Source organism: Cryptomeria japonica, chromosome 3, assembly GCF_030272615.1.
Source record: "Cryptomeria japonica chromosome 3, Sugi_1.0, whole genome shotgun sequence".
In the NCBI taxonomy this organism is placed as follows: Eukaryota; Viridiplantae; Streptophyta; class Pinopsida; order Cupressales; family Cupressaceae; genus Cryptomeria; species Cryptomeria japonica.
In genome coordinates this window covers 323,906,170-323,928,000 of record NC_081407.1, presented here as the reverse complement: position 1 = coordinate 323,928,000, position 21,831 = coordinate 323,906,170, and the positions used below count along the sequence as shown (strand labels likewise).

The window sequence follows — 21,831 nt, the reverse complement described above, 5'->3', positions numbered from 1 at the left end:
CCTATATTTTATTTGGATATAGTGGCTATATTTCAGTGAGATGGAACTTTTACCATATAGACACTTTTGCATTCCATTTTTTTGGAGGTGACTTATTCTTAGTAATCGGTTCTTTAGACTATTGGCATCTGTATTTTTTACTAGCAATTTACTCCTACATGGTTGAGTAATTTTTTTGGAGTCACACATGCAAATTCATGTGCCATATATATCTTTGATTCTTAGATGTTTTGCCTTTGTTTGCAATCTTTTTGATCAAGTAGAGTCATTGGAGGCTCTCATATAGATTCTTGTCTTCTTGATCCTAATCATCATCTTGGTTTTAGATGAGGTTCTTCATTTAGCACTATATAGAAGTAATCATTTGATAGTTGTCTATAGCTTCTTTGTGCTTTCAAGATGTTTTCCATGTTCCTATCTTTTTGGGACCTTATTTTCTTGGAGGCTTCTCAGTCCTTCATTCTCTTTTTCTCTCTTTTAGAGAGGAATTTTCTCCCATGGGGTTTTTCTCCTTTTCTCCATTTGTGAGAGAGTGCATTGCATTGGTTTGTACATGGGTACCTCATCAAACCTTGTTGTTGAGACCAATTCTTTCATTTAGAGGTTTTAGTTTGTTCCTAAGTTGCATTTAAGGAGGTGTTAGGGTAATTAGTACTCTAGGACTTAACCTTACTTAGGTCATGTTTCTTTTAGGTCTCTTAAGTCATGTTATGAGGACACATACATCATGATCTAATATTATCCTCACCTAGGGTTGCTACTTATTTAGCTTTAGGTTTCCTTTATAAGGATTCATTATAGCATTATTATTCATTCAGTCACTGGATAATCAATATGATTAATATTTTTGGATCAATCATCTTTTGGCCTTTATGGTCTTGTTATCTCCTCTCATGTGTGATAGGTGTTTGATTGCAAGTGATATTTAGGAGTTGTCAGATTGAGATATCAAATCGAATAGTTTTAGATATTTTAGGATATTTTAGTGCAAGAGGATGATATCATTAAAACTTTGCTTCATGACATTTTATCTACTATTCACTTTAATGGAATCTCTTCTAGAGATGAACTTTTCATAAATGGGTCTTATCTCTCTCCTAAAATTTGTCTCATTTAGAAGGATATTTTGGTGGAAGATGAGGATATTACTAGCAATGTTTTTAATGCTATTTCTCCTAAAGATGTAGCTTTATTGAATAAAGAGACCAACCAGGTCAATACTATTTATATTTCTTGTCATGTGAAGCCTAAAAATTTTGTCCATCTTTGTCAAGATGCCCATCAACCTCAAAAAAAAATTCCACTTGTTCTAAAAGGTAGGATGAATCAAAAAGTTCCACAACAACCCAATTATCATGCAGTACATCATACATATAACACCTGAAATAACAAGCGAGATTCAAATGTTCTTCCTACTTCTTAACCTTTCCTTCCTCTATCCCCTCATATTTCACAATATTGGTAAGAAGTATGATCTTGTTGAGAAATTTTGCACTACTCCAACTAAGATCTCCCTTTGGAATTTGATTCAAAATTCACCTAGACATACCATGGGATTCTCCAAGAAGCCTCGTAGAAGGTAGTTGACTCACCTTCTACTAGACCAAGTGATGTAACAATCTTGCTTAATTATATGCATGAAATAATGTTGAATAATATGTTCAAACAAGATGAGTTACCTCCTTTGAAAGTTCAAAATCAATATGATCCCATTTGATTATTCTACTCATCAATGGCAATGAAATAAGTTGTAATTCAGTTGATAATGTTAGAATTCGTGAAATGTGAATCCCGCAAGCCCAATTATCTTCTGCAAGAATACCTATCACACAATAAGAGAAAATTGAACAACAAAGAAAATTGAAGACAATTAACAATAATTGAATTTATTGCTTTGAAATTGCTTGATTAAAATGAAGGATATGATATCCTTATAAAGAAATCTAACTCTAAAGATAGAAATCCTAAATGGTGGAGTCTACAAGATAGATTGAGATTTGAAACACAATGCATAAATCAGTCATGTATGCACAAAAAGCATAATAAACTAATTAATGCATGAAACTCTCGAAAATCTAAATATAGTTTGTTTTTCCTAGTTTGCATTATGCATGGAGATAAATATTAATTAATTAACTAAATAATAAATCATTTAGTAAATTAATGCAATTAAGTGAATAATTAATATATAAATTATTTATTACAACACCCCCCCTGTATGCACAATTGGTGAGAGAGGCAAAAAATATGTAGGAAAAAACATGCAAAGATGAATGCATGATGGGTCCTGACCTAAATCCTGATTAGGTACCCATGAACAAACATGCAAGTTTCTTAGAAACGGAGCAAAGGAGAAAACCTAGTGGTAACAAAACTCCTCTCCAAAAGAGAAACAAAAAAGAAAGTACAAAACCAATGTCTCAAGAGACTCTCTCAAGAACATATGTACTACTAACCCCCCATGAGAGAGGATCGAAGCTCCAAATACCCCCCAGAATGATAGAACCTATGTGTCGATGATCAAACCAATGTGGCTCCAATGTGGAGGAAATAAAGTCAATGGACAAAGTAGAGGAAGAACTTGTATGTAAGGCAAAACTGGAAGGCCTCTATGCTAATCAAAGGAGAACACATGATGATCCTATAAATAAAGTTCCAATGATGTTGGGATAATAGATGTGTTGAATCTATCATCTGAAAGGGAATGAACATCCTCTTATATGTCCTCAACAACTACAGTAGTGGGCTCAATGCATGGAGCTACAATGTATGGTGGTACTGAAGAGGAATCCTACTGAACAGATGCAAACTCAACAGGTGGTGGATGTGTAGAAGTCGCAACATTGGTCTTAGGAACAACACATAAGTTCAAGTGACCTGACTTCACCTCAACATGCTCTCTTAAAAAAAACAGGAATTCTCAGACAATGGAGAAGATGGACCAAAATGAGAAAATGAGTACAATCAAGAAGAATGATCAATTGTCCCTGTAGCAAAAATATCTTCAGTCATGTTGTCTTTGACGTGCATTGAATCTCACGTGAACTCATCTATCTTCCCTATCCCACTATGAGAAATTTGATAAATAGAGAGAAGGTTAGAAGACAAAGATGGTACACAAAGTACATCATTGAAAGTACCATCATCAATGTCAATAGAACCCTTCCCACATATTGTCATAACAATTTTGTTGCCCATCAAGATGTGTGGTGTAGGAGAAGCCTGAAAAGATGACAAAATATCCTAAGAAGATGTCATATGGTGTAAAGCACCCGAATCCAGTAGCCATCGAGAAGAGGTGAACAAGTGGTTGCACATAATGCATGACCCTTTCCATTGGACTTTCCATCTATCTGGAATGAAGGAGAAGAAGAAGACCTATTAAAAGAAGAAGGAATATTTATCTTTGCAAGAAGAGCAGTCAAATCTAAAACCTAAATTTCTCATATCCATGAAACTTCTTCTAATGACAATATGTATCATTATGCCCTTCCTTTTTACAATCAGCACAAATAGGTCTATCTTTCTTCGATGATTCTCCCTTAGGATAAGGTGAACCAGAGGTGTTCTATGAAGTGGAATCCTTGCCTTGCCTTGTGGTCTTTGGATTTTGTTTCTTACCTTTGCTAGATGAAACCTTCATGTCCATCTGAGTTGGTGTAGCAAGAAGAGCTAAAGCTTTTGAAGGCTTCAATGTACCCATCTGAATCAACTTGGACTACTCTGGCGTGAGTTGAATGGAAAACTTATCAAGAGAAAGCATGGTGTAGTTGGATCCCATAGCATCCTTTGTACCATAGAAGGCAAAAACAAAGACTGAATAATTTGGACCAAACTTTGCAAGAATAGAAAGGATTAACTGATTATCTTTCTTCTCAATACTTGACTACTTTAGATGAAGCCTCAAAGACTTAAACTTTGTGAAGAGGTCCTGGATAATGTCAAAATCGAAAGGATTAAGACATGTCAACTCATTCTCCAACTGATAACTCCTGAGTGTGTCCTGCTTACCAAATAGAAGCTCAACTTGTGCCCAAACTTCCTATGGTCTATTGCAAGACTTAACATAGAACAAGAGATCAGGAGAGATACTCATGCAAAGAGTGCCAAAGGCCTCATCACATCTGTTGAACAATTTCCTCTTTTCTGTGGCACCTATAGGTTCAAGTTTTGTACCCTTGGTGACTCGATATAACCCCAACTTCTTAAGAGTGATCTCAATGTGAGACTTCCACTCAAGAAAATTAGAAGTGGTAAGAAAAGGAATATTTCTTTTATCCATTATGCTGGAAAAATTATAAAACTGAGATTTGGATAGAGCTTTGAATCATCTTTCTGATGATATTTTGTTGGCAACAAACGAAGTTCGGATGCACAAGATATGCCCCCAAGAGTGCAAATTTTAACTTCTGACTTCAACTGGAAAACAAAACCTGCTAAATGAAAAAATAAAATAAAAATACCTCCATAAATGAATCTGTCCTAGAAAGAGATTTCCGACGATATATGTTTTATCAAAAAATGACTCTGTATGCTCAAGTTATGAGCAAAAAACCAACCACTGCTTTTTTGAACTTTGAAGGGCTAAAAATAGAGAAAAATAACTAAATTTAGAAGGGCTCCAAATTTAGTGGGTCTATACTGATGACATCAGCATGGCATCAATGCTGATGCAATGTACTTTTGCTGCAAAGGGTTAACTTTCTTTTTTTTTAATTAATTTTTTTTTTTTGAAAAACATGCACCCACCAGCAATCAAAAACTTTTTTTGCCAATAGTTGTTTTATTTTTTTTTGGAAAAATTTCTGACGTAGGTGCAGGTACGGTTGTACCGACTTTTGTGCCTCGAAAAGTGTGACAATGAAAACTTTAACTCCCGATGCTCCCATCACCAAAAATAGGCAAATTATATATCAAAATTCATGGAATTAGCCTTCTAAATCCAACCGTGAGGTCCTTTTGGGCCTAAAAAGCTCCAAATTTTAAAGTACCCTCTAGAACAAAGAAAAACCGTCGAACTTCGAAACCTTGCAAAATGGACTCTTTATATCAGATTTCAGTAAAATGAAAGGCAATCTTGACTTTCTTAAGCCTTCTAGAACTGATGGTTAGCTCCAAAATAACCCAAGATGAACAATTTGTTGTGTAAATAAAAATAATCTCCAAAAAAGCAAACAAGAATCTTTAGATCTGGAGCTTTGATACCATGTTAGAATTTGTGAAATGTGAATCCCATAAGCCGAGTTATCTTCTGCAAGAATACCTATCACCCAATAAGAGAAAATTGAACAACAAAGAGAACTAAAGACAATTAACAATAATTGAATGTATTGCTCTCAAATTGCTTGATTACAATGAAGGATATGATATCCTTATAAAGAAATCTAACTCTAATGATAGAAACCCTAAATGGTGGATTCTACAAGATAGACTGAGAGTTGAAACATAATGTATGAATCAGTCATGTATGCACAAAAAGAATAATAAACTAATTAATGCATGAAACTCTCGAAAATCTAAATATAGTTTTCTTTTCCTAATTTGCATTATGCATGGAGATAAATATTAATTAATTATTCATAATTAATTAATTAACTAAATAATAAATTATTTAGTGAATTAATGCAATTAAGTTAATAATTAATGTATAAATTATTTATTCCAATAGATAACGCCTTACGTGTCTTAATGTTTTTAGCATAAGTTTGTTGAATTAAATCATTGTTCAGTGGATACCTCCCTCATTTAGCTTGATTTTATCTTTATTCGGGTCTTTGATAATGATGGTAGACAATTGTTAGGTACTTTATATTGCCTATTAAAGTATGTCTCGTTATTATACCCATGCATATCCATTTCATGCTTGATACTCTTAGTTATAATCTTCTTCTAGGTAGATTGTGGTTCCATTCCGGGTCAAGGTACAAAATTATATCATATTTCAGGCCAACTTAGTAGCACAAGTGAATTTAAGTAATCCTAACTAAAAATTAATTTTGGTCAAATATATGGTCTATATAGATTCATTATAGCTAAGTTATATACGGGTCACAACTTTTCCATTTGGAAAAGTCTACCAAATATATATTTTATACCACTTTGAGTCTAATTGCGATTTTTTTTGTTTGTTTGAAAAAATCGATGTTTCAAGAATTCCTACTCTTGTAAACAATTTTTTTTTTTGAAATGTAAAAATACCCTTTTATAGATCTATATGTGAATTTTCCAAACTATACATCATTTAATATTTTAATTAGTTTTATAATTTATATTTTTTTTATTGAAAGTAGATCATCAACACTATAATAGGTTGATTATTTTGTTAAGGAAAATACTAAAATTTATTTTACAAAATTGAAAAAAATATGATGCAATAGAGGAAAGAATTTATGCATTGAGATGATATAACTATTTTCAAATTTGGATAAATAATTAAGAAAAAGGCGACAGCAAAAGGAAAGAGTTATATTTTAGTACACACAACTTTTCAAATTTATTGAGAAATGTATATTTATTAAAAATAGTAAAAAATAAATCCATGCACTATAATTTAAAGTTATCAATATACACCAAAAAAATTCAAGAAAAAAAGGTTAAATTTACTATATAAAGTGATGATGATAGGAACTCTTTATACTTCAACCCAATTGAAACTGAGAGTGAACACTATCCTCCTAAGATTTAAACACCCACTAAGGATCCCACTTTTGATTTAGAAAAGCAATATGGATTTTTTTTTTAAATTACTTTTAAACATGGATACAATGGACATGGTTTAGGATGTATGCAACAACGATTGAGACTCATGAGAAATATACATCACACTTTCCTAAAGAAAGTTTATGTTTCCAATCTCTTCCTTTGTTGGCATCCCTTGCCTCATCATATAGTACACCTATGTCTTCTTCTCCTAACTTTTCATCTAAACAAGAGAGAAATATAGTACACCTATGTCTTCTTCTCCTAACTTTTCATCTAAACAAGAGAGAATTTTTTTGTTCTTATTCAAGCCAACTTGATTACTCTCCCTTGGAAATTATCAAAGGGAAAATCATAAACAAAATCTAGACAGTCCTTTTTGTATGTATCATTTAATTCATGGTCATTGCACTAATGAATGTCAATATTTGGAGTGTAAAATTCAATAATTTATCAATAGTAGTATCATTAAAATGACAAGTGACACATTTTAGTGTCACCTTTGTCAAATCCCTTCTAAATGACCTTTATTTCCTATTTTTTTTCTCATAACTATGTGACATTAATAGCTTATCTTTTGGGTGTTGAAAGAATGCAATCCTTCATCAATAATATTATCTCCTATCAATTGGGAAGGTGTGTATTCTTGATTTCCTTTCATGTTTTAGTGTTGAAGATGTCATATTTATTTGAAGATCTCCTTTCTTTATGGAGGTAGATATCTTTAGACAAAGATATTTTCCTCCCCCCTATTTAATAGTCATGTATCCTTAATAAGAATCCCTTTACACTTGTTCTAAGATATATCCTTTATAGCTATCTCTTCCTTGCTTAAAGAAGATGGATGACACCTTATTCATTATACCTATCACACCTTTGACATCAATGACAACATATATTCAATAGTGATATGTACAGGAAGAAGTTACATTTCATTTCTGATTGATATTTTGTATTTGTCCTATATTTTTCATTTCATGTAGATTCTTCATTACATACACATCTAGTCCCTTGAATATCACAAATATTTTCCTACTAGTTATACATGTTGACTATATTAATTACATCATATTGAATTTACCTAGTACATAGATTCAATCTACTCTAACAGATACCTAGCCACATATAGAACCTAATATGTTTAACTAATTCATGTAGATGGACTAACCTCAATCATAGTCATATCTAATTATAACATCAATTTGAAAATAGTGTTGGGAAAGCCATATCAAGTAACCCATCTGAGACATAATCATTAAGCAAAGATGCTCCAATTTCTCGGCCAATCAACTAGTGATCCTAGATCTACATTAGAGTTAGTTAAACATGCACGGATTAGTACTAGATATCTTTTTGAGAAATCTTTTGTTTGGAGGCCATCGATGTCATGTGATAAATAATTTTTCTTTAGTCCATCTCTATTTTTTGACTTGCAAATATGTATTCATTTGCATTAGAATAAAACTCCATACGTACAAAGTTAATTTTGTCATTTTTTAATTTGAATTGGATGTAAGTCGATTGAGAACATTTTCATCAATTTGGACATCTCTATAATAATTTTCATGTTCTTTTTTAATATTTAGGTTCTTTGTATACTCTCCTTCTATTGATTGCAAAATTACAGTTTATTCCACATCAACCCACTTTTACAACAATAATAATAAGTAAAATTTTAATTTAATGTGGAAAAACATTAGTTTTTTTGTTTTACTTCTCATGAAAATATGATGTATCTTTTATATTTATGTTGACCTCTAGTTGCACGTGTGACTTAAAATATTGGGTTGACACATGCTATCATTATTTCCTCAATTGGTGTCAAGTCTTCATGTTTTGGTGGTTGTGGACTAGGATCCGTGTTATTCAATATTAAAAGTTAGTGTCCATTCTTCTCTTATTGACATCTATCACATATAAGACCTTCAAGTTTCATTGTAGGGTAACTTTCTTAATAAATATAACACATTCTCGATGAAACATGTTTATGTAGTCCATGTAAAAATATTATAAATATGAAGCCACTTTTTATTTAAATGATTAAGCGTACCTTCATTTTTATTTTTTTGTTCTTTAAAATTAACCTCACCATTAAAATGAAATTGATTATTTCTTGAACTAATTCACAATTATGTTCTTTTAGTTGTTTTATTTTTGTCACAATGATTGATTTAAATGCATCTCTTTTCAATCTTCTTCTTGATATATATTTCTCCTATTGAGATGTTCATAGAGAATGCATTATCATCTCATGTGCATGTTTTCTTATTTTTGTAGCAATCTCCTCAACTATCCTATATGCCCTGCATTTAACAAACATTTCATTATCATTTTTTATTTCAATAATTTGTTACTTCCTATCTTTGTGCATTTGTCATTTTTTCGCAATGTTGTGCCATATATTTTAGGTGTATTCTTTATGATATTCTTATTGTTGTTCATTATTTTCAAAATTTAACCTTCGATGAGACATACCTACAAAATGTTAATCAAATGTACCAACTAACATACAATACAATTTAATAATGCATCATGACAATATAAATATATAAATAATTTAAATTAAATTTTACATAATATTGACTAATAATAAAAAGTTAATCCACCCAAACTTCCCTTTATGTGTGAGTAGTGGGAACTAGCTAGAAGGGAGAATCTCCATCCTCCCACCCTGGGACTAATAGTTCTAGTAGAGTGAATCACACCACTCACTATTGAAAGCACTGTTTGCACCACAAAATTAAATAAAATATAGATTTTATATATAAGTGAAATTCTTTATTTAAATAGACATATTTAAGATATTTATTTTTCCTAGATTATTAGTCATAAGGTTCTCAAATTCATTATGTCAAATGTTGAACTATTTTATAATTATTAAAATTATAAATTTCATAAGTTCCATTACTTTATGTATGTTTAATAATTCAAAATTAATTGTTATAAATGAAATAAATATAATATAATACATAGTGTCAATAAAATAATTATTAAAGAAAAAAAAATTTCTTACACAATTTTTTTTTCATAAAATAATAATATAAAAATAATACAAAATAACTTTTTTTTAAATCAATTAAAGGGATCTAAGGGTGTTGCACCCATGATATTAAAATGAAAAAAGTTATACATTGCAGAGTTCATATCCATCCTTCATGCTCTACTAGATAGTTTGTTCAACATATTAAGCTACCAAGCACCCTTATAAACAAAATGGTGTTACGAAAATCCCCTATAACTGTATGATATGGCCCCAGCTAACTAAAAGCTACACAACTATAAGCTTTTTCCTTGCCTAGTGTGGGAGTAAAGTTGCATGTTGAAATATATAACCACATTTTTCTTCCTTTTCCTCTGAACCAGTATCCAAGTACCTTATGAAGCCTCCATACTCTAAGCCCCGTTTAGTTTCTTTGAGGAAATTTCCTTGCCTTCTAGAGACATAAGTCTTGAGTGCTCTATCAACTAAGCCACCTCCACGGTAGGAGCATTTGTTACCTTAACATTGTCTCTTCCTTTAACAAGAGAATCAATCATCTTCCATAGTGTGGACTCCAAATAGCTTGGTGAAACCATGGGTGTGCCAACCCCTTTGGGTTATTTATGCTCATCTATGGTCTCTCCAACCAGATCTAAATCATTCTTTTCTATCGAGTAATGGTGTGGGGAGACATCTTTCCACCACAAAGCATGACTATAATTCCTCCATTTAGTACACTAGGAATAAACATGTCCATTGTTGAAACATTTGTTGCATCAAAAGGGTACACCCTCACAATTTAATGTAGGTGTCTATCATCCATCTTTAGTGTTGAAAGAAATCCCCGTATGAAGATCTTTGTTGGTGTCAATCTCCACCAAAATATAAGCATAAGTGGTATGGAAAAAAATTGAAGGTCCCTTATCAACCTCTAATAATTTTCCCAACAATTTGCCCACAGCTTCAAAATAGGAGTTAGGCCAAAACTATAGAGAGAGATTCACAAGTTTTACCTGAATCAAAATTGTAGAGATGGATTCAATATTTGGGTCGAAGGAAGGGTGTAAATGTTACTCACAATTCCATTGGTAGTCAAAGAGAATCATAGGACAGTCCTAGATATTGTCGAAGATCACAATGAAAAATTCTTGTGCATAGGGGCAGATTTGGAGATCACCCTTTCGAATAGGACACTGTACATCTGTAATCCATTGATGTAACTCTGCCAGGCTTGGCCAAAACCCTTGAAATCTCTTGATCAAAACTCGCTTTGAAAAATAGGCTAGATTATCAACTACCTCTTGTAGAATGTCCTCCCTTAGGTCAAAGTTTAGAGGCGTATTAGAGGGACGGAGAGTTTAAGATGTTGCTAGGAGATTTGAGGTTCGTCTAGGAAGATTTTCAGACCCCACCCAGTTCATCCTTGATTTTTGTCCATTCGGCCCAAGGGCAGGTCGATCCTTCCTTGAGCAATCCAGCGTAGTAGTCTAAGACCTCAACATCTAGCAAAGATCATCGTATGTCTGCATCCATGCCCTCCCCTCCCTTGCCACCAAAGCCACTTTGGAGTCATAAAGATAGAGGCTCACTATACTGAGTGCAAGGTAATGTCGGGTACCAGGAACATGATCCCATTGATCTCAGCGTCGATGCTACAAACCGACTTCTTCCTTAAGCTTCCCCTAAGTGTCGCAAGATGCCCAAGCCTCGGGAACTATAGAGACGACATCACTATTAAGGCTAAACTCAAAATTATAATAAGTTAATAACTTTTCTCTTATAAGTTTACATAAAATTAAAGAAAAATAATTATTAAAATATAATAATTTTCACTCATAATTATATAAAATAATTTTTTCCAATATTTTTTAAATTATTTTTATTCTTATAATTATTTTAAAATGTTATGTCTAAATTTTACAAAACAAAATACAATCAATAATTCTTTTTTATTTTTAATTTATGTATTGTATAACAAAGTTTACTGTAAATGACAGGTAAATGCATGAAATATGACATGTTTCAGCTTTTATGGAGGTGTTATTTTATTACTCCAAATAAAATAGAACCCTCGCCACTTGTCTCTTTGCATGCAGGACTTTAATGGTTTTGTATTCTTGGTGTTTAGTATTTTAGATGAACATTTATTTTACAGATGATTCTCTTTCTATAAGATATCTCTCGACATATTTTATATGTATTTTTTAAATATAGATATAGTAGTTTGTACTTATTCCACATTACATCCATTGATAATTAATAGTAACTTTACAATGTTCATGCCCTAATTTCAACACAAAACTCACACAAAGGTTTATGAGGATGGTTACCTCAATCCATAAGAAAATGGTATTGTGGGGCCCTTCTCTAAGAACTTCTCAATACATTTTCTCATACCATCCCATACATCAATACTTTTCAAATTAATTTTCATTCTTATAATTATTTAAAAACATAAATAAACCCAACTAATATGATAAATAAATTATTTCACATTAGATCTTAGAATTTATGTATCTATTAAAAATGATAAATATCAAACTTCATTCATTTCTAATTTTTATTTTAAAAACATATATAATATTGTTCATTATCTTTAACACGTACAATCCCCTTCTCCCTTGCATTTTCTCACCTAGAGATGTGAGCTTAATGTCCTTTGCCATCAAATCCACTATTTGCTCTTTTATAGTGTGTCCAACCACCTAAGCAGACAATTTAGAGTGTGTTGGTCTGACCATTTTGTAAGAAGAATAGCTTGTGGCTTCTCTTACTATTAGGGCAACGTCTATGCAGCCAACAACAAGACACTTTTTTATTTATTTATTATAAATTGAAAATTCAGACCATAAATATATTCTGATTTTAATAAATAAAAAAACTACAATTTTAGTTGATTTGATAAATGGAAAAAATGTCTTTGTGCATTCTTCTGCTGCGTAGACGTACTACTTACTAGTATCGACCATAAGTGCCCGTCCAATGTCAAGATCTTTAAATTATTTACTAAAACTCAGGGATTAGGTGTTGGAGAATATTGTGGAGTTCCTTTGGAGCCAGAGCGTCATGGTGCACTGAACTTACCTGTTTTCCTACATTCACATCCACTTTCTCTTGTGCATTTTGGAGAATCCAAAGTAAGTATATTTGCAGATTTATCAAGCATGGAAATTTTAAAATATTATTATATCAATAAGTTCACAGATTTATCAAGCATGGAAATTTTAAAATATTATTATATGAATAAGTTCACAACCCTGAACCATATAATCCAAAGTAAGTATATTTGCAGATTTATAAAATGATCGGTTTTTTTCTGTGCCCTGATTGCACACCGCACATATTGATGGGTCATAGGATCCCGATTTCATGAGATTTTCTCGCGCGAGGACTTAGTTTTGGACTTTTAACTAGGAGAAAACAATTTTTCCTAGGATGCATTTTGCTCCTCATATTTGTGTTTCCGTTTCATTGTATTCGATCCTCACCAATACCTGGCGGTACCCTTTTGAATTTGAGTTGTTCTGCAATTTGTGCCTGATTCTAGGTAAGTTTTTAGAGTGCAGCAGAGAATTAACTTTGTCTTTTGACTTGTTCGATCCTGGGATATCTAGATCCCAAAGCTCTGATGCCAGTGTCCTTTTAGATATATTCCCTCTCATAATTTTTCTACTGGCTGTATTACAATCCAAGGGTCCTGTCAAAAGTGCGGTTAATCTCCAAATCTAACATCCCATTGACTCTAATTTTAGCATTCTAGACCTAAATATGAAGTTCCAAAGAGACAATTCATTTGGGCAGTCACCACTTCTTTGAATTCGGATTGGATTCTCATGAATCCAGGGTTAAGCCCTTAGAACCCTGCTCTAGATCCTTTTCGACCATCGGAAAATTCTCCAAATAATTTTTCCTAAGTACATCGTTCTCTCATGTTTCTATTACCAATTCCTCCCTGAGATATAAGCTTTTATAATTGTTTCAACTTTCTGTGTTACCATAGAAATTTTATGTTTATCTTGTGTACCTTGCCAGATAAAATTCCTCTATATATGCTAAATACATTTTACAACCTCTGCAGGTGTAGCCAAGATGGATAAGATGTAAATAGGTAGAGCCTCTACGCTGCAGACAACCATTTGTCTTTTTGTCCTTCTGAGTTCTTTCTGAATCTATCCCACTGCAGACCCCAGTGATTTTCAACGACCTTACGCACAAAAAAATCGATTTTCCAAATACTTGTTTGATGCGTATCTAATTGACAATTTTAATTCCTGTTGAGTTTGTCTGCGGGGTTGAAATTCCTTGAACAGCCAGGTGCCCTTCAGCCTCTTCATATTCCTTAAGAATTTTCCAGAATGTGTTTGCCTCATTTTGCCTGGTTGTCCTTATAATATTGATTTCAGCAACAAATTGCTTATCTGCGAGTATCACATCCCAAGCATATTTGGAGACTTTTTTGTATTGTTTGAGTTTCAGGCTTGTTGATACTCTGTTCCAAAGCTTTAACAAGGATAAGGAACAAGTACTGCAAGAATGGATTTTCTTGTCTAAGCACTTGTGATTGGGAAGAAATCAGTAGGCGCCCCATTTAATAGAACTAAAAAGTTAAGTGAAGAAACACAAGCTATGCGTATTGTCCATTTTCTCCATTGCTAACACTAAGACCGAAATGATCAAGTGGTAGATCTAAGAAATCCAAGACTACCCTATCATAAGCTTTTTCCATGTCAACTTTGATCAGCATCGTTTCTCTTTTATTCTTCGGAGTGGAATGAACAAGTTCATGTACTAACAGTATTGATTTGGGGCTCATTTTGAAATCTGATGGACAACTCTCCAGATGAAGTTATGTGTGTGTGGAAGCTTTATGAGACAAAGTAGTGCAAATGAGCAGAGACGAAGAAATAAAAAAATGTATTTTTTTTTTGTTTTCATTCTCTACATGACATATTCTTTGAGAAAGATGTATGATATCTTCTGCTATCTACCTATCCATCTATTCTATAGATATGTATATAGATTACATGTCGTGGAGGCCAAGAGTTGTTGTGGAAGTCATCATATCCCAAAAATTGAACAATGAGGCTGCTAATTGGAAAATGTGCTAGTGGATGATCTGGGATGGCAAAAGCCTTAAGGGTGCCACTTGGACTACCATGGTGATTACGTTGTTCTAAGTGTTATGCTCAAATCAATGTGGTGGTGTGCGGTGTGATTTAGCCTTTGCAGTTTGGTTTGGAGCTGTGTCGAACCTTGTTGAAGTGGTGGTAGAAATTATAGCAATCTGGTTACTGCCAAGCGCGATCTTGTGGAAAGTACTCTACACCATTGTTGGAATGTGTGTGGTATTTGTTGAAGACAAATGGATGATCCTGGCATTTCCATGAGCATTTGGAAGGGGCTCTGGGGTACTACAAAGTACAAACCATCGAAGTGTGACCATAGTTGCTACAGCCAAGACCATGGGCACCATTGTTGGTAGGTCCTCATAAATCAGTTGCCCCTCCTTGTAAAGCAATAGTCCTAATAACATTCAGTCTAGGAAGCAGGTATGGAACCTTGATTTCAGCTATTTCTTGAGGAACAATTTGCTTGTTGTGGGAGTTTACTTGCTTTAATGACTTTGTACACGGACATAGAATAGTTTTGTGTAAAGATGCTTTCCAAAATTTGATCTGTATTTGCTGGCATAGGTCATGCACGAGTTGGCGGTAAACTGCAAAAGGCCAAGTGTACACACTTGTATGGTACATTCTTTGGAGTTGGTATATCATGTGTGTAGCATGGATTCACTTCAGTAATCTGGTATCTCTTATTGCCCATTGATACAACTATGATGCGAGGATTAGTGGTGTACCTACCATAGAAGCATATCATAGGAAAATCTCACGATAAATCATTAAATTTTGGATCTGGTCCTTTTTGCTCTTTTATAATTTTCCCATTTACAACTTTCCCATGATCTTTCCCTTTTTGTTTGTCATTTTCCTGAAATTTGATTGCTATTTTCTTTCTTACAATAATCCGATTTTATTTAAATAAAATGGCAAATATGTATGATTTTGTTCATCTTTTCGATTGCAAACTGTTTTCTTATTTGCATTTAGGGTTTTCTCTGCGGAATTTTGTGATTTTCCATCAAGGTTTACAAATTTCTGATTACATATATGCCTACATTTCTGTACACTCACAATCAACTTTCAAGAGCATCCACATGATTTGAATCAGTTCCAATGAATCAGGGTTTTCTGTAATATTTTTATTATTTGTTAAAATGTAACATTTCTAGGTATTATTTGTTAAAACCAGCTCCAGCTACTAGTCTTACATTTTGAGTTTAATGATTCTATGTAAATATTTATCTAAATAAATTTTCAATATTTAATAAATGATTCTATTTTATTTTGTTTAGTCCAAAAACTAAAAGTTGTAGTTTTATTTTTTTATTTTTTTTACTTTAAATATTGGGAAATAAATTTTAAAATTTATTAAATAATGTATTTATTGTGAATTTTAATACTGAATTAAAATTAAATTAATAAAACCTAAAATGTTATTAATTAAAACATAAAAATGTTTTATCACAAAATATTTGAACGTTTTGGAACATTTATAAAGCTAAATACTATTTTTTTAGATTTAGGCATCATATTGCATGAGAAAGATTTTGGATGGGCATATTGCATGTCAATTGAGAGTATGAACAAAATTAAGTGCTACTTTTGCAATGATGTTTACAATGGAGAGATTTTCCATTTGAAATGGCATTTGGAAATTAAGTGCAAGTTTTGCAATGGTGTTTACAGTGCAGAGACTTTCCATTTCAAATGGCATTTGGAAATTAAGTGCAGTTTTTTCAATGTAAAAATGGCATTTGGCAAAGCAGTTAGGCTGTGATGTGAAGGGTTGCCTTAAATGTCCTGTAGAGATCACCTGCTAGCCAAAGTAGGCAATGAAAGTCCTTTAAAAAAGTAAAGCAAATCATAAATATGGAGCATCATCATCAATAACCATGGCCTCCTAGTGGATTGTACTTCAGAGTAGTTAGCCTCATTGAACCTGAAGTTGTTTCTCTGTGGATCTCAGATTGGCCTTGTCCATTTCTTGAACAACTCTTCCTCTTGAAAATGCTCTTGAAAATGCTCTTGAAACCTCATTATTCCACTTCTTAGTTGGCTTTTGACAAGTTTAACCCTTTAGTACGAATTGGAACATCCTTGAATCTTGTGGCATGGATTATCTCCACCACTATTCCACTTCTTTAATTGAGTTTTGACAAACTCAATCTTCAGTCTTTATTGCGACATCCTTTAACCGTATGGCATGGATTCTGTCTACTATTCGTTCACTCTATCTGCTATTTCAGGATTCCTTAATCACATCTTTTCATAGCAGAAAGCATGCCTGGACTGTTCTTCCTCAGTTTGAACACGTGTACTTGCCAATAATATGAGCCAGACATTTTAAGTTCTCTCAATTTGATTTTATAGTTTGAGCTAATCAAATGTCGTCTAACAAGAATCTCTTTAAGCTTTAAACTGTAAGGTGATTTCCTCTCCATTTATCATATAAACTAAAGAAACCTTCCTTTGGTTCTGGATACTGTAGATGCAAATCTATATCAAATTCATTAAATCCATCTTAAAGAGATGAGGATAGTCTTCCTCCCAGTTTTGTCCTCATTTGTGGGGATAAGAGTTTTTCCCCCATTTATCCAAGCTTCATTCTTTGTACTATTTCGGCAATTTTTCAATCTTTACCAAAAAGCTAGACAATCCTTAACTCGGAGCATTCCTTAAACACAGGTTGGTCCATTTATATTTTATTCAATCTGCCAGATGTTGAAATTTAACACGGATTAGTGAGCAGGTCTGATCAAAAGTTGATACTTCTATTTTTCAGGGGTTTGTAATAAATAGCAATACACCCCAACATTCTCTTATGTTTGCAGCATAACTTTCAGCAATTCACCAAAACGGGTAAGTTATTCTTTCCATCTACTCCGTTAGAAGCATCACCTATAAGGTATAAAGGTTTTCCCTTTTTATCATATTTTTAAACCAGTATCTCTTTACTTCATTCTTTGTACTATTTCGGCAATTTTTCAATCTTTATCAAAAAGCTAGACAATCCTTAACTCGGAGCATTCCTTAAACACAGGTTGGTCCATTTATATTTTATTCAATCTGTCAGATGTTGAAATTTAACACGGATTAGTGAGCAGGTGTGACCAAAATTTGATACTTCTATTTTTCAGGGGTTTGTAATAAATAGCAATACACCCCAACATTCTCTTATGTTTGCAGCATAACTTTCAGCAATTCACCAAAACGGGTAAGTTATTCTTTCCATCTACTCCATTAGAAGCATCACCTATAAAGTTTTTCCCTTTTTAAAATATTTTTAAACCAGTATCTCTTTACTCGGTGCATCCTGCATAGATATTCCAAGATATGAACATCATTGGAAATCAGAGCTCCCATAACTGCCAACAGGAATTATTTTCCACAACTTATACCATCCTCGGGTGTGGCACTCCTTCCATTAGGGGTTTTCTGGTCATTACTATCTTTCTAAAAGACAGCTTTCTACCCCTCTGTTGAGAAGCAGTATTTGCGTTCTTTTCTATATTCATGGTATTTCTCAAGTTCCATTTGGTGTTTGGAGACAATACAGGTCAACTTGGGATGTCCACTGTTGCTACTGGCCAGTTACTCTTCACCAGCCCCCATTTGATCCTCCCCTTTATCCTCCTCTGCAGTCTCCAGCATATCCACAATAGGTTCAAATAAGATTTTCGCCTACAATATTTATAGAGTTAGATGCCAAGAAGTTAACAGAATACTTTTATTCTCTTGCTGCTGTCTTCTTAGGCACTTTCAACAGTGGAGGAAGATATATTCTAACAGACTTTTGTAGCATAGGACAATCTATTGACATATGCCCTTGGTCTTTATATCAACATCAATGAAAAGGCAGACACTCTTGTTTAATGCCCATTCTTTCATGGTCCTATTCTGAGCTTTACTAAACCATTTGTGGCAAGGCTATCATTATATCTAAATGAATGTTGACATAATAAAAGAAATAAAAATGTTGGTTTCCATCGGAATAGAGAAGGTATTTATTGGAAGAGCTTCCAATCCAACCATACTTTCTTTGCTTCAAAGCTCTAAAGGTTGGTTGTGAAGTCAAATTAATATTAGCACATCTTTTGGGAAATGCAAAGTGAAATCAAATATAGCTGATTATAGCTTCATTAGCAGACCCACCATTAAAATATGACCCTACTTCAAATACAACGTGTGTTTCATTCAAGTCAAAAACTGCTATAAATAGCCTTTGGGAGCAAGTCACAGATCATATCAACCCTTGCTGGTCCATTCTTCTCCGATTCATGCCCTAATTTAATGTTCTTTGTGCCATACCACATTAAATTTGCATATCAACCCTCTGCTTCATGTAACTTCAGCTTCAGTATCTGCTGCCTCATAGTTTATTTCAGTGACAAGTTTGTTCTCAGCAGATTTGAAGCATCTATTTCCATGATAAGGTTTGTTGATCCTCTGCACTTACAACCTAATTTTTCTTGATGTGCTTTTATTTATTCCTTCCTTCTGTCTTTCACTTGCAGAAACTGCCTCTTTGAAAGACAAATCCTTATGCTTTCATTCCTCGATGTGAAGTTATTTGTGCATTGGGATTCCATTTCTTTGGTGAAGACCCACTTCTTAATCCCTCACATTCAGTCTCTCACTGACCAATTTGAAATGTATTCCCTGTCAGATGTAGTTTTGACATGCTTATATGTATGTATGTAAAATATGGAAGCATGTTTGAAGGAAAGTAAATTGTTTGACAAAATGCCTTGACATAACATGGTCTCATGGAATTTGACAATTGTAAGGTATGCGCAAAACTGATTTGTTGGAAAGCATTTGAGATCTTTTAACAAATGCAATTGGTGGCTATATATCCAAACTCAGAAGCTGTTGGCACCATCTAGTCACCTTGTGCCCAAACAAGAACTTGTGTACAGAGATCCATAAAATAATAATTGAGAGTCAATTTTTCTCAGAAGTTGTAATTATGACTGCACAATTGACATGTATGCAAGACAGAAGCATAGAGAAGGCATTTAGAATCTCAACCATTCGACAAAGTGCTTTCGTGAAATGCAATCAATAAGTATAAAGCTAAAGTTTGCAGTCTTTGCTAGGATTTTTCCATCTTGTGCCAAGATGGAAGCCTTGGAACAGAGTTGGAGATCTATCAAAATATAATCAAAAGTGGATTTTTGACATTTTGTCGGATTAGCTGTAATTGTGGAAGCACGCAGAAGACCAATAGCATGTTTGACCAAATGCCTCAAGGGATGCGTTTTATTACAGGATATGGATTAAATGGCATTCTGGTGGAGTCTTCTAGGTTTTCTATAAAATGCCTCAAATAAATGTTGCTTCATTGAGTGCAATGGTTGCTGAAAATACAATACAACACCCCAAAAAATGCAGAGAATCTAATGGCTTGCCAAACTAAGTACAATTTTTTTTTAAGTAAGATGAAATGTTGTAGATATTTTAGGAATACTCTAATATTTCAGATTGGTGTATTAAACATTTAAAGTTAAAAAATTGAAAAGTAGTTTTATGTTGTTAGAAGAATGTACTGTGGAGGTACTGCCCTCTCCCACGCAAGAAAAGAAGACTGGCAATAAAGACGTGAAAAAGAACAAAATGAGATCCCTCACCTTCCTAGAACTGGTGCAAGTGTCTTTATATGGCTATGAATAATATCAGCTCTTGTAGTTGTAGGTGTGTCAAATTGGCAAGATCCTTTAACATATTAAATTTTGCCCAAGTCCCATATAATCTTATCTCAGTGTACATAAGTAGACAAGTTAGGGCATATAAGCAACTCACTCCCATCACTGAAGACATTTAAGTTCACATATGCATACGAGCAACTTCATTGGTAGTTCAAGACATCTAGAAAGATCAGATTTAATTTTTGAACACACTTAGGCAAGGTAAAGATGCTAGTGTAGCTCATATTAACAACCCTCAGCACTTGACCTATCAAAGGTGTTTGAAGTAATGTAGCATTACACTATAGATGTGCAATAGTAGTGAGACACTACTTTCGGTGGGCAATTTTTTTTCCTGAAGGCATCTAAACAACAAAAACATATATATTTTTTCTAGATATAAATGCCATCAAATCAAGGAAGAAATTGTGAGATTTGCTATATTAAATTCTCTGAAATATTTTAAGTGCGGCTAACATGAGCTTAAAAATAAAAAGTGTTATAAAGGAGGTCTGCTTTTCTTTTTATGCTTACACAGGACCAAGCCTTAGTACTATTTGGAAAAGCTGGCAAGTTAGTTGACAAGTCAAGAGTAGAGAAAATCAAGTGCTGGAAAAGTTGTCAAGTTAAAAATTTAAAATTGTGCCAGTTCAAGTCAAGAGAGGAGTAAATTGAGCATGGGTGAGTCAAGTCAAGAGGTTAAGTCGATCTATTTTGCTGAGTCTAGATATGCATGAACATTTAAGAGTTTCTGACTGTTTTCATCCAAAAAAGGTTCTATCTCTTCAAATTCAGGCTTCAAGTTTCCCCTGGCATCCCTGTCTATTGTGGGTACCACGGTTTTTCGTGAGCTGTTATCACCAGGTGTTTGTTATCATCATTTACTTGCTGATTGGCATCCCAGGGAGAGGACTACAGCTCCAGGAAGCCCTGTAGAAGCTGATGAATGTAATTAAAGGAGGAGGAGAATCCTAAAGAAAACCTTCAGCCACCTAGGAAAGGCCATATAGGCTATCTGGCAACAGCATAGCATTTCCATAGCCAAGTGACAGTTATGATACAGCTGAATTCTATTTTAGAATAGTTTTTTAGTTGTGACCTAGTTTATAACTAATTAACATTAACAATAATTAACAGAAAATTTTCACATTATGTAGGACTAAATGTATGTAAAAGGTCCTCAATTCTCTCTGCACTACCAGATGAGAAAAAACAAGTGCCTCTTCTTCCATGGAACCACTAAGTGAGATTCTGTCACCATTGACATAACAAATATAGTCATGAAAGCAAGAATTTGTGCATAAACTTGTAGATACACTAGCGAATTCGTATTTCCCATATATGT

General features: G+C 33.4%; 1 long non-coding RNA gene across 1 annotated transcript; it reads left to right on the top strand.

The window, feature by feature from the left end:
• The first annotated feature begins 12,596 nt into the window (after positions 1 to 12,596).
• LOC131036021 (uncharacterized) lies at positions 12,597 to 20,323 on the top strand. Its single transcript, XR_009104033.2, has 2 exons — positions 12,597 to 12,816; positions 19,314 to 20,323. It is a non-coding gene; the product is annotated as an uncharacterized LOC131036021 (long non-coding RNA).
• The last annotated feature ends 1,508 nt before the right edge of the window (positions 20,324 to 21,831 follow it).